The 14,609-nt window shown below is 35.8% G+C and overlaps 1 pseudogene; it reads right to left on the bottom strand.

Annotated features, from left to right (window-relative positions):
• Window positions 1-752: 752 nt before the first annotated feature.
• On the bottom strand, window positions 753-2,453 carry LOC116110477 (annotated as a pseudogene).
• Window positions 2,454-14,609: the final 12,156 nt, after the last annotated feature.

Genomic DNA, 14,609 nt, shown 5'->3' with positions numbered 1-14,609 from the left:
GTGCAGGTGCACACGGCCGACACTCTCCAATTAATGTCACATGTCCATATTCACATTATATTACCAAATACTTTTATCTACTGTACTTCTTTAGTCTATCGTTATTTTCGTCCAAACATATAGTTTCACATGTAGATAGAACGACAAAATAAAAAAAACCTTTCCTTAGTATAGTGTGAACAGAATATAAAATTATCGTTCTTACCAATATTTATAAAGAATCATACAATTTAATAATTATATTGCCCTACCATTTCTTGTAAGCAATTTTGCATGTAATAATATTTGATAAAGAAATACTTTTATATATGGCTTAAAAGAAAGGATAAAGGTTGGTTATAAACGTCACGTAAATTAAGTAAAAGAGAAATGAGGGAGATATTTTGTGGCAAAGTGGCCGCAGCTTTGATCTTCAGTACTTCAAATATAACCAGTGGGTATAAAATAACAATGCTTAATGGACGTATCTCTTTCCATTCATTTACATAGAAAATGGGAGTTTGGTTGTTTTTAAGATTCTGATTATTGAGTTTGAATATTTAAAGCAAAGCAAAATCCTGTGAATCATATGAGTTCAGAGCCAAGTAATGGTTTCAATACCTGAGGTAAATTAAAGCTCAAATTACAAAACAACCCAAAGAAACATGGTTTAATAGTTAAACAGAAGCTGAAGAGGCCATGAAATGAATTAATCAAAGAAACATTCAGCAAATTACAAACGTTGACACAATATAGCAGAAGCACACATATCTTCATTCCTTATCACAAGTCGAATTTTCTGAATTTTGTTTCTGATAGCAATCTTTTTCAAATGACACGCTTCTTTGGTATACCTTCAAGGGTGTAAGCTTCCGGACAGCTAATCCCATCCTCTCACTCTGTCTATGGTCTCTGGACTAATATTGCTGCCCAGCTCCCATTCAAAGGATTGAACTAGAGAGGCTATAGTCGGTGAAGTACTCGATCACCAATGACATCCCAACGCAATTCTTCTCCCTGATCCAAATGGAATTAACTCAAAATTCTGTCCCTTGTAGTCTATGTTTGATCCAAGAAACCTCTCGGGCTTGAAACACAGGGATCAGCCCAACATTCGGGATCTCTTCCTATGGCCCACGCATTCACGAAAATTTGGGTATCTTTTGGTAATGATTCCATTGAATTCAGTTTGTTGCATCGAATTTCTCGGAAGGAGCAATGGAATGGGGGTGCAATCTTAGTGTCTCCTTCACCACAGCCTTCAAATATGGAAGTTCACTCATATCTGTCTCTTCAACCTTCCTGTTTCGTCCAACCACTTGATCAAGCTCCTCCTTAATCTTTCTCATGACTCAGAGTTGCGCAGTAGCTCTGTCATAGCCCATTCGAGCGACTGCTTGTAGTCTCCGATCCCGCAAAAAACATTCCTCAAAATATTTAATGTAAGTAAAGATTGAATTAAATACATTAGTTAAATGTTTACTTACCAGTATGATTATGTGACATTCTGATTTGAGATCCTGTCAGGCCCTTCTTTTCCAGCATCACTTCATACTCTACCCCTGCTGTCCTTAGTCCTTCATCCTCTTTTCTTTCGTCATCTTATTTTTCTCAATTGTCCTCTCTTTCACCAACCCGGCAATTATCTTCATGGCTCGTCCCATGTCGCGGTCCATGCCCTTTTTGATTCCCTGAGGATCCAACCTTTGCAGGAATGGAAAGAAGTCTGCAAGATTTGGCGCACCAGCCCACACCATTACCTTGCTCATGGCAGCGAAGAACTCCTCCCCTTCTTTGGAGTGTGAGTTTAGGAGATCCCGTGACAACGTAAGGTTGCCTACTATGTTGAAAGACATAACGAAGAGGTAATGAACCAAATTCACCTCCCCTAATTCTCCCCTTGCTTGTGCAGCCGCAACATCATCCTCAATAAACTGTATCATATTGTCGATGCACTTGCGCCGAACGTGAGTAGTCTCATTGATTCTCTTGTTGACCAAGAGCTCCATCGAACAAATACGTCGAAGTATGCGCCAGTAAACGCCATATTGGCCAATTGCAAGTGATCCCTGATTGTAGTTATGAGCTGTTATTGCAATCGGACACTTGCGGTCACAAAAGATATGGTCGTAATTTTTGAAGAACTCTGTGGCAGCCTTTGCAGATTGTATTGCCAAAGTGTTGACGGATCCTAGTTTTAACCAAAGTATAGGTCCATATTTTGGTATGAGGTTGTAAAGGGTTTGGTGTGGAATTGTACCAAGATCAAATATGTTCCCGACGATGGGCAAACCTGGAGGCCCTGGTGGTTTCCGTTTAGCATGTTTAGACTCTTTTCCTCTCCGTAGAAGAATCAAAGCTACCAAGAAGAAAATAGTACTAGACCAAACAACCCAACTGAAGCTATACTCCATCTTTCCTTTAATTTGTGCTTCAGATTTTGTTTTCCGAAACCGTAACTGCTACTTGCTTAAATATCGTTTCTCACCTTCAGACGGCCATGTGGTTTCGAAAGAATATATTCTATGATATACGAACAAAATGATTAATTAATAGGCCTATTAAAATTAAAAATAATGCTATTAGGTATTTGGGGACCGGAACAAGTCCAGAACTGGACAATTTTAAATGGTTTTTGGTCCTGGTCCTGGTCCAATAAATCATGACCAAATAGGATAAATAATTCCATCTTCACGCATGGGTTAACTTGTGATTAGGGATGAGACGAGTCGGGTAGCTCGCGCTCGGCTCATCGAAAGCTCAAATTTGATTCGAAGCTAGTCAAGCCTAGCTTGAGCTCGAAAAGCTCGTGAACAGTATCAAGCCGAGTTCGATCCAAACTGAGCTCAGCTCGTCAGGCTCGCGAGCTTAAACGAGCTCCAAATTTTAAAATTATGTAGTATTCTATCTCGAGCTCGATCAGGCTCGAGCTTCTTTAAGCTCGTTTAAGCAAGCTCGAGCGCACCTTAATACTTGCGAACTCAAGCTCGAGCACACCTTAATACTTGCAAGCTTGAGCTCGAACACCGATATTGAAGCTCGACCAAACTCGGCTCGAGCTCGAGTTCGTTATTGTTCATCACGAATCGAGTTCGAGTATCGAGATGCTCGATTCAACTCAGCTCGTATACATCCCTACTTGTGATTGGAGTAAAAATCTCTAAACTTTGACTACTATAGCTATATTTGACATAGCATCATTCTTATTTTATTTTTTTCAGTTATTTTAATGAAATAAGTTATATTTTCGTTTTCTTTAAATAATCATTGTGTAAACTTAATTGCAAATAAAAGCAATTTTTATTTAATAACAACCAACTACAAAAATTTAATTTGAACAAATTTATATCTACACACACACAAAAAAAAAAAAAAAAAAAAAAATTGAAAACTTTATAAATATATTCATAGATTAGTCCAACGTACACCAAACAAGTGATAGTATCATAGGTAGTACAATCTAGTCTAGACTAATCTAATAAAATCTAAATTCCAAAAACAATCTAATCTAATTTGTTGTTATTGTGGCATCAGATGACGACCTTTGGCTGCCGTAATTAGCCAAAATGGGTAAATTATCAGACGCGATCTTACACATGCCGACGATAATGTCAGATTGTGAAGAAATGTTGTAGAGTCAACGAATTGACCTGTGATTGACCATTTTCAAAATTTTAAAATTTTAAAATTATTATTAGAAAATAATATTTTTACTTTATTAAAGTTATAATATTTAATTTCAATTTAAATACTTTATTAATAATTTTTAATTAATAATTTTGTCTAATTAATATCTAATTGATTTAATTGTGTCTTAAAATATACATATGTATAATTTAAACTTTATGATACTATTTTCGTCCAAAAACCAAAAATTTTATCCCATTTCATCACTGTCCATCGTTACAAGTAAATATTATAATCATTTTCATTCCTTCACACATTCACATTCTCATCTCCATCCCCATTACCATACCTATGCAAATACATCTTGTTACAACAAGAGCGTTTTCTTACAAATATTATTCTTTTCGTAAATTATTAGGATTAAAACAATAATAATAAGCCCCTTCCGCTCTCCTTAATTCACTACAAATAATACTTTTCAAAATCAAAAGAATAAGATAATAAGATTGCACACACAAAACTTTGTATATGAAATCTGGTATTAAAATGCATAGGACAAAATAAATGAGCAAGTGGAAATAAAAAGTCAATTCATTAATTAAGTATGAATGATGGGTCAATTATTGATGAGTAATGCTACTTTATTTTGCATACTTTACTCAAATCAAAATATAGATTTATAATCACAATTTACAAGATCAATGTATGCTATTAATCAGTTTGGTAAAAATTATTTTAGGACTATTTTTATTGAAGTTGTCATGCAACGTTTATTTTATTATTATTATCAATTTTTAGGATTTAGTTTTATTTGGGATTTATTGTTATTAAAATTATCAATGATTTATCCTTGTGCTAGGACTTAGTATGCTGTAGGTTTAATTAATAAACTAAGTTTTGGTTTGTGGCAATTCTCGATATTCATCTAATTTTTTATTTGGGTATTCAAATAATCAAAGAATTATTGAAATTATCATCATTGTTCCGGGTATTCTCAAAATCAATATAATTTCTTATTTACCCTATCTTTACACCTCGCATTATTTTGTATCAGAGTCCGATTGATCCACATATCATCTCATATATATTATCCTCTTATTTTTGTTCTTACCAAACATATCATCCCGTTAGTATATGAAACAAAGCAAAATGTTGACTTAAGTTGACTAATATTAGTTGACTCAGTTGACTGTTGTTTGTTTGTTATTCCGTTACATTTAGTTGAGTTTTCTGTTATAACACAAGTGTATAAAAGCTGAATTGTGCTATTGTTTCAGTTAAAGAAATATAACAAACTTTTTCCTCTTAAATTTTTTTTTTCATTTTCTATCATTTTCCTTCACTTTCTCGTCTACTGTTATTGTTCATTTGGTATCAAAGTCATCGACAAACGTCATCAATGGTTGATTCTTCTTCAATTCCTTTTTCATTTAACAATTATGACAAAAATTCCAGCTTTAAAACCTCTTCAGAAACTATTAATCTCATCAACTCATCTTCAATGAATTCGTCCACACTTCCAATAATTTCACCAAAGTTAACATGCGACAATCATCGCTTTTGGAAGTCCCATATATTATTCGCAGTTGGAACCCATGATCTTGAAGAGCACTTGACTAGATTAATCCCATGTCTAGCTCCCTTCGTTAGAGCACAATCAGACACTTCAAGCTTAGAGGTAACTAAGAAGTCTAATCTTGAATTTATACTTTGGAAGAAGACTGATAAAATGCTAGTTAGTTGGCTACTCTCATCCATATCAGAATCGATGTTTGCTGTTATTTCCAAGTGTCAATTTGCTATAGATATATGGCTTGCATTAGAGAAGGAATTTCTTACTGAATCTAGGGCTAAGACATTATATGTTAAGAGTCTTTTACATAATGCAAGAGAGGAGAACATGAACATGCATGATTACTTCCTTAAGATGAAGGGTTTTGCTGAAAATTTGTCATCTAATGGAGTAGTGATAATAGATAAAGAGTTGTTTAACTACATTTTGGATGGACTACAGTCTTAATATGATGCAGCTATTGTGAATATCACAACTAGGTTAGAGTCCAAGCTTGATCCCATATCTATCCAAGAAGCAAAGATAATTTTACAAAAACTTGAGCTTAGGCTTGAAAGGGCAAATGTAGCAATGAATTTTGTTGTTCACAATGAGTTTCATGGAGGATTAGCTAATGTTGCTACTCTCTCAAATGATAATGAGAACAAGAAAACACAATTTGGCCAAATTGTGTTATTACCTACACAACAAACCTCCACTTATAATCCAAGTACCTTTAATGTTCCCAACTTTAGCCTTTCCTTCTTTGGATCTAACCAAATTCAGTCCAACTATCCCCTGCCTCAAAATCAATTTTACAATCAGCAGTTTCACGGAGGTAATTTTGGTAATAGAGGAAGAGGCAGAGGGGGTGGTAAAGGCAATTTTGTTTGTTAAGTGTGCGGGAAAACAGGTCATTTAACCTTGAATTGTTATCACCGATTTGATGTAAACTTTATAGGAAATAGTACCTCAGTTAGAAGCAACTTTTACTCCCCTGGTTTTATCAAACAACCCTCATTCAATTCTAGAATTGGAAAGCCTGGAATTGGTAATTCTAGAACTAGAAGTTCTTATTACTCAACTGATAGTCATAGTGCTCATCGCTATGTGCATAATCCCTACTTAGGATCCTCAATGATATCTCAAAACACAACACCTCCCTCATTTCATCAAACACCTAGTTCCACAGTTGTCCATGCTGACAGTCAGTCAAACTCAACTAATGCTCATCTGCACAATCACGCTTTGATGGCTCAATCTTAGCTACACAACTCCTATCCTGTAGCCATAAACTACAATGCCGCACCATCTACAGTACATGATGTTGCATGGTACAAGGATTTTGGAGCTACAGACCATGTTACCTCTGATTTCTCTTTACTTTTAGGAAGCACCAATTATGCAGGCAGTGAACAGCTCCAAGTTGGCAATGGTGAGCTTCTTTCTATTTCTCATATTGGTTTTGTTGATTTAAACTGTCCATTTAGAACTCTGCACCTTAGGAATGTCTTATGTGTCCCTCACATTACAAAAAATCTTCTTAGTGTTTCTAAACTAACTAGAGATAATCCTGTCACTGTTGAGTTTTTTTTATTGATTCTTGTGTGGTTAAGGACAAGCTCTCCAAAGTAATCCTACTCAAAGGAATTCTTAAAGGTGGACTATACCAACTTCAAGCTCTAGTTTATTCCTTACTTATGCAAAAGCCTTGGATTCTTCTGTTCAACTTCAGCATAAAAATAGCCTTGTATTTCAATAACTAAGTCATGTAATAAGCCTTGTAGCACTTTTTTTCCTACACAAATGTTGCCAAAACATGTCTTTAATAAATGTAAATCTGCTTGTGTTGATTTTGTCAATCAAAATTGTATACAGTACACTAGACCATTTGTATCTGAATCTGTATCTTGTATTATTGATGCACCTATACTCAATGAAATAAATGCTTTTCGATCATTTCCTATTCAAACAACCAACATCATGTTATGGCGCAACCGAGTAGGACATACCAATCCAACCATTTTTGCAAAAGTGCTTGATGTTTTACACTTACCTCACCATGCTAAGAATGATATAACATTTTGTTCAGCTTGCCAATTTGGTAAGTTACACCAATCCACATATCCTAGATCCACATCTCATGCCTCTAAACCACTTGAGTTAGTATACTTAGATCTTTGGGGACCTTCCCCTGTCACATCTCTCGAAGGCTACAGTTATTACATCCAATTCCTTGATGACCATAGTAGATTTATTTGGCTTTTCCCTTTGAAAGCCAAATCTGAAACTTTTAGTGTTTCTAAACAATTTCATGTTCTAATTGAGAAGCAATTCAACACATCTTTAAAATGTGTTCAAACCAATTAGGGTGGTGAGTATAAGAAGTTAGTACCTTACTTACAAGAACATGGTATCATCTTTAGACCTCCATGTCCTCACACTCACCAACAAAATGGTAGGGTTGAGAGAAAATATAGACAAATTGTGGAACAAAGCTTGACCTTACTAGCCCAAGCCAACATGCCACTTAAGTTTTGGTGGTTTGCCTTTTAAACAACTGCCTACCTCACCAATAGACTACCCATGCCTGTTTTATCCAATGCATCACCTTTCCAAGTTCTATTCAAAACTCCTCCAAACTACTCACTTATTAAAGTTTTTGGGTGTGCTGCCTACCTTTTCCTTCGACCTTAAAGCAGCCATAAGTTTAATTTTCATACCACCAAATACACCTTTGTTGGCTATAGTTTGCATCACAAGGGATACAAGTGCGTGGATACCTTTGGTCGAATTTAGATTCGTCAAAGTGTACAATTTGATGAATATGATTTTCCATTCAAAACATCTACTTTTTTTTTTTTTTTTTGTTCTAGTTCTGCACCTAATTCAATACACACTGAATCTTTTTCCAGTTCTTTTATTCCTTTAGTTTGGCATAAACCTGCTTCTGTTTCCAGGATATCTTCCAATCTTGTTTTAGCTCCAATTTCTTCTACTTGTCCTTCCACACTAGGTCAGTCATTCTCACAGGACATTGCATCTTCTAGTTCACCCTCTCTATCAACAACTTGTTCTATTAACTTTTACTCATCTCAGACTTCAGCCTCCTTACTATGCAGTCCAACCACAACTGTATTTAGTTCAACCACAACTGCATTTTGTCCAACCACAACTGCACTCAGTCTGTCATCTCCTTCTCCAAACTCTACCTCATCAACATCACCTATTCTATCTCCTATAACTATAGGTTCATATGAGTCTTATAACACTATTCCTCTTACTGTTAATTTGCCTGTAACCAAGCCTCCACCTCCTGCCTTGAACACCCATCCCATGCTTACTAGGTCCAAAACCAAAGCATATAATACCATCCTTGTTTCATCTTCTTCTCTTGATAATAAAGAACCAGCCACTGTCATAAAAGCTCTCTCTCACCCTGCCTGGAAGGCTACCATGCAATCTAAATTTGATGCCTTGCTAGCTAACCAAACTTAGGAATTAGTTCCTACCACCTCTGATATGCACCTTGTAGGTCGTAAATGGGTGTTTTGAATAAAGTACAATCCTGATGGATCCATTCAATGGTTTAAGGAAAGTCTTGTGGCAAAAGGTTTTCAACAAACTCTAAGGATTGACTATCTAGAAACGTTTAGTCCAATGGTTAAGTCGCCCACAATCAGAGTTATTTTGAGTTTAGCAGTGGATAATGGCTAGGAAATTCAGCAAATCGACGTTAACAATGCCTTGTTAAATGGTGAACTCACTGAAACGATATATATGACTCAACCTGAAGGTTTTGTAAATCCTTAACTTCCTCATCATGTGTGCAGATTGATTAAGGCTCTTTATGGTCTAAAACATGCCCATAGAGCCTGGTTTGATCAGCTCAAATGAGCCTTTTTGAGTTGGGATTTTGTTCACTTAGTTGCTGATCCAAGTCTTTTTGTCTATCAAAAGATGGAAAAGGTTATGTATGTACTAGTGTATGTCAAAGACATTCTACTTACTGGAAATAACATCAATTCGCTTCATGAAACAATACATAAGCTGACTACTTAGTTTGCTTTAAAAGTCCTAGGCTCACTCAAGTATTTTCTCGACTTTGAGGTTACAAGAACAACATCCTATCTTCATATGAATCAAGAAAAATATGTCAAAGATCTCTTAACAAAGACTAATATGCAGGATTGTGAACCATGTACTACTCCAATGGCTATCAATACTAAGTTAACTCTAGGAGACAATGATCTTTATGAAAATGTAGCTCTATACGGGAGTACAATAGGAGCCATTCAGTAGTTGACATTATCTAGGCCTGACATTGCATATTGTGTTAACAAACTAAGCCAATTTCTCAAGGCCCCTACATAGAACCACTGGCAGGCTTGTAAAAGAATGCTTAGGTATCTTAAGGTACCTCTAACTATGGACTTCTCTTTACCAAAAGTCTTAAACTCAACCTAGAATGCTATACCGATGCTGATTGGGCTAGTAGCATTGAGGACAGGAGGTCCACAAGTGATTACTGTGTTTTTCTTGGTACTAACCCAATGCAATGGACTTCTAGGAAGCAGAAAGTTGTGGTCCTATCTTCCATCGAAGCCGAGTATAGAACACTTGCTCAAGGGTCCACTAAATTGGCATGGTTTTGTAGCTTGTTTTCTAAACTTTGCCTTTCCTTATTGGAGATTCCAATTATTTGGTGTGATAACCAAAGTGCTAGATCTCTTGCTTCTAACCCTGTGTTTCATGGAAGAACTAAACACATTGGACTTGATGCACACTATGTTAGAGAACATGTTACTTCTCACAATCTCAAAGTCCAACATGTGCCTACTAAACATCAAAAAGCAGATATCTTTACAAAGGCTCTGCCAGCCTCCAGGTTTGAAACTCTAAGACACAAACTAACCATACAAGCTCCACCTTCTTCCAACTCAGTTGGCTCAACGTCTTATGCTCAGGCTGTTACAATCTAATGATAGCCTTGATCAGTCCTGATGACTTGGGTTGTTTGGTAGCTAGTACAAAGTTTTACAAAGCAAGTTAGTTGGTTATTTGTGCAGACCTAGTAGTTTTAGTAGCCAATACAAAGTTTTATATAATGATTAAGTGCAGTAGTATGTGTTGTGCTTGCTTAGCAAATGGTGAGAACCACATTTAACTATGCTTGCTTAACGTAAATTCTAGTAGCTAGTGGCAGAGAAATTTGGTAGTGCTTCCTCAACTAATGATGTGAGCCATGCTTGCTCAAGATAAAGTCTGGTAGCCAGTATTGAGACATTTAGTAATCAGTACAGAGTCATGCATTTGCAGTTCTCAGCTCTTTGCAGAATAAGTTCTCAGCTCTTTACAGAATGAGTTTTGCAGTTTTGAAGTAATTTGCTCTGCAACTCTTTGCAAAATAAGTTCTTAGCTCTTTGCAGAATGGGTTTTGTAGTTATGAAGTTATTTGTTTCGCAGCTCTTTGTTTTGCAAGTTTTATGAGCTAGTACTGAGACATTTAGTAATCATTACAGAATCACGCATTTGCAGTTCTTAGCTCTTTGCAGAATAAGTTCTCAGCTCTTTGTAGAATGAGTTTTGCAGTTCTGAAGTTATTTGCTATGCAGCTATTTGTTTTGCAAGTTCTATGAGCTCTTTGCGAAATGAGTTTTGCAGTTTTGAAGTTATTTGCTCTGCAGATCCTTGTTTTGAACATCTGCCTTCTTTGTCTTGCTTTTTTAGCTTATGTAAAGCCTCCTTTTAATTAACTTGGTTGAGTATAGCAATCGTGGAAGTTTGATTTATGACAGAATGTTAGGATGCGAAAGAAATCAAAGATTGGATTTCAAGGAAATTTGATTTACGGCAAGATGTTAGTATATGAAACAAAGCAAAATGTTGACTTAAGTTGACTAATATCAGTTGACTCAGTTGATTGTTATTTGTTTGTTATTCCATTACATTTAGTTGGGTTTTCTATTATAACACTAAGTGTATAAAAGCTGAACTATGCTATTGTTTCAGTTAAGGAAATATAACAAACTTTTTCCTCTTAAAAATTTTCCTTCATTTTCCTTCACTTTCTCGTCTGCTACATACTGTTCACCTTAGAAGATGTAATTTCTTCCTTGAGTCTTTGTAAATATTTAGTTTGGTCCAACAAAATTTAATTTGCTATCGTCTATTATAGTTTTTCTAATATTCAGCATACATGTTGGAAATTATATAAAGGGAAGAAGAAGTAGTAGAAAAAAAAGAGTACCAACAGCGCCAGTGACTAGAACTCTCGTTGGGTTCTTGGCCATTGTTGTGGAAAGATTTTGATGTTTTGGAGGGTGGGAAAGGAACAATGATGATGAATAGGAGAGGTTGAATAAAGAAGTGTGATTTGTTTATATATAGAGAGAAAAAGACATGAGATTGAAAGATAAGGAAATAGGATCGAGGATAAAGATAGGGTTGAGAGGTGTGACAAGGTTGATAGAGAGTGTCAGCTGTGAAATGGAAGGAAAGTTTGTTTTCATATCATCTCCGTGCTCCCTCCACTCCACACCATCTCTCTACTTTGCCTATTTCATTGTGTTTTATTTGTTTACTATCATCAAATAACCACACATGTAAATTATAAATAATGACCTATCAAAAGGTGTCATTAATTTGTTGACTTTTGTTCTTAAGTTTGATAGTGCCAGAATATTTTTAAAGCACGGATTCATATTAGGTGTCATTCTTTTTAGGTTAATTTTATTTACAAGTTTGCTATTATAATAGATATGCACACTTTTTTACCCCAATTAGAGATGGGATTTTCATTCATATTTTGTATGCCGTATTTATATGCATAAAAAACACATAAAACAATATAAAGACAGTAGATTTAGGATTTGCATGAAGAGTTCAAACCACTTAAATTTTTTTTTTCTTGTGTTATTATTATGCTTTTATTTTGTTTATTGATCCGGCATCATAATCATGGGTCTCATACAACCTCTTACATACCAAGTGTTAAGAAATATGGGTTATTTTGTTTTATTGTTTATTAAGGGTAGATTTGTCTTTTCATTATTTCCTTTATTTAGCCTATATATATATCTTTGTATTTAGGTTAAATCATACTTTTTTGTATTCAATTGAATTGTGCAATATTAATGAAACCCTAGCCTCCTCTTTTTATTATTTTCTTTGGATTGTTTAACACCAAGGATATTTACATACTTCTTGTTGGTGCAAGAAATGCATCAACATGTTTCTTGTTCAGATAAACTTTCAAAGATATATAGAATTACATATTATTAAGTGTACAAATTTTTAAATGAACCGTAACAATAGAAAATAATATATTTTAATATAAGGTTTTTAAGTGCGTATTTACTATTGAAATAGTTAATAATATATAGTATTTACCAATGAAAAATTCAGATTAATATTGTGAAATTAAATAAATCTAAAATTTGTTTGAAAATTCAAAAATTATTAAAATCAAGATTTAAACGGTAATATATTCAAAACCGAAGCAAGCCATGCATAACATGAAGTCTACACCGTATTGCTACTTGGCAAACCAGTTCTGATAGGAGCAACTGAGGAGAGAGAGAAAAATGCAAAGCTTCAAGGCATCAATGTTACACCTCAACTTGGAAAATTAGGTTTCAATTTCAGGGGCATGGTACAGGAGCGAAATTCTGGAAATTGCTATGCCTCAATTTGGAAAATTAGGTTTCGATTTCAGGGGCGTGGTACGGGAGCAAAATTCTAGAAATTGCTATGCCTCAATTGAGCTGATGTTTGGTTTTCTGGATTTTAGGATTTTCTCCCTTTTATCATAATTTTTAATTTTTTTTTTTTTTTAACATTCAATTGATTTCATTTTCTCTGTATAACTTATAGGTATTAGCGGAAGGTAGAGCTAGTTCTCGAATGGCGGTTCCTAATAGACCCTTGGTTCTCAATGCTTTCAACACAAATATGGTGTGGTCTTTGTTTCTACTCTTTTCTTTGTTTTTATTTTTTTATTTTTTATTTTGCACTTCGATCTCAATGCATGCTTATTAAAAGTTGTGTCATCTAGGTTTTTTTTCACCTTGAATATATTTATTTATTTTGTGTATTTAGGGAGATAAGTTGAAGATATAGAGGCGAAATCATGTCAAACTAGTATATTTGGTGCAATCCGATTCTAGTGAAACTTCAAGAAAATCTCGTCAAAAAGTATTTGGCGCAATTCCATTCTAGTGGAAATGAGAGAGATGAGTTTGTGGGAAAGTGGTCGTAGCTTTGATCTTCGTAGAAAAAGAAATGGACTGGAGATAGCGGAGATTGGGCTAGTTGAATCGAAGCATGATCGGACAAGCCCGCAACGTCATGGTCTGAGCTTCAAGCGACGAATTCTTTAGAGACCTCGGGGAACACATCCCCGAGGGCTGTCGAGGCTACTTGCGAATCGAACATTCGATCTATTGTACAATTGCTAGATGGTGACATGGTTGTAATTTGACTCTGGGTACTAAAAAAAGAAGCAAACATGTGTTAGAGCTCAAACAAATCGACGACCATTCCACACTTGCTTCTATTTTAGGCACCCGAGATAGCTCGAGCAATGCGACAAATAAATGACCAACCTGAGACCTCCGGAGACGCAACCAAAAAACCTACTAAAACCTTAAAACATCAATATGGCCACTACAATAGCCCTACTTGGAAGCAAAAATCAGACAAACAAAAGAGAATAAGGGAGAGAAGCCTTACTGGAATGGGGAAAGTGCCAAGAACTCGTGAGAAAGACCACCGTGATGACGCAAGAGTAACACCAAAGAGCAGCAAAAGAGTCAGAATAACTTTCGGAGTGACTATTCTGAGGTTTTTCGCCACCTTTTATAGTGGTTTGCATGGGAGACGAAAGGGCGGGGTTTAATCGCTGCCGTTGACATAAAGTCGATCCTCACCCTTCATTTATCAAGCAATCTTGGCCTTTGGACGTGACCATGTGTCGACCATCCACGGGGAGTGACGAATCGTCAGATTGTAGTAATGATAACCGTCACCGCACATCACCTCAACTTCGCGTGTGAACAGCTATCGTCACCCACGTGTGACGAAACGTAACTGACAAAGGCTGCTGCATTTAATGTGACACGACCACATAGAAATTAACTTTATAACCTGACTTTTCATATTCTGAGTTTTGGCAGGTACCATGGGGAGTAAAGATCCAAGTGAGAGGTATGTCGACCAAGCATAAGGTCGACCATACGGGCTCGTTCGGACATACACTCAGAGATACGCAGTTGAAGTCGAGCTTAGCATCAAACCGAATAATAGTCTTTGAAGCCTGAAGCGAGCATCGAACACTAGGGGGCAGATGTTGTGTGTAGTTTTTCCGCCAAGCTCAGGCCAATGCAAGGATATAGCTTGACAACAATGATTGATTGACCTAGAATGAGCTCGACAATAATGATTGATCGAC

This window comes from Pistacia vera, unplaced genomic scaffold (assembly GCF_008641045.1).
Source record: "Pistacia vera cultivar Batoury unplaced genomic scaffold, PisVer_v2 Contig603, whole genome shotgun sequence".
Lineage (NCBI taxonomy): Eukaryota > Viridiplantae > Streptophyta > Magnoliopsida > Sapindales > Anacardiaceae > Pistacia > Pistacia vera.
This window is presented reverse-complemented; position numbering and strand designations above follow the sequence as displayed.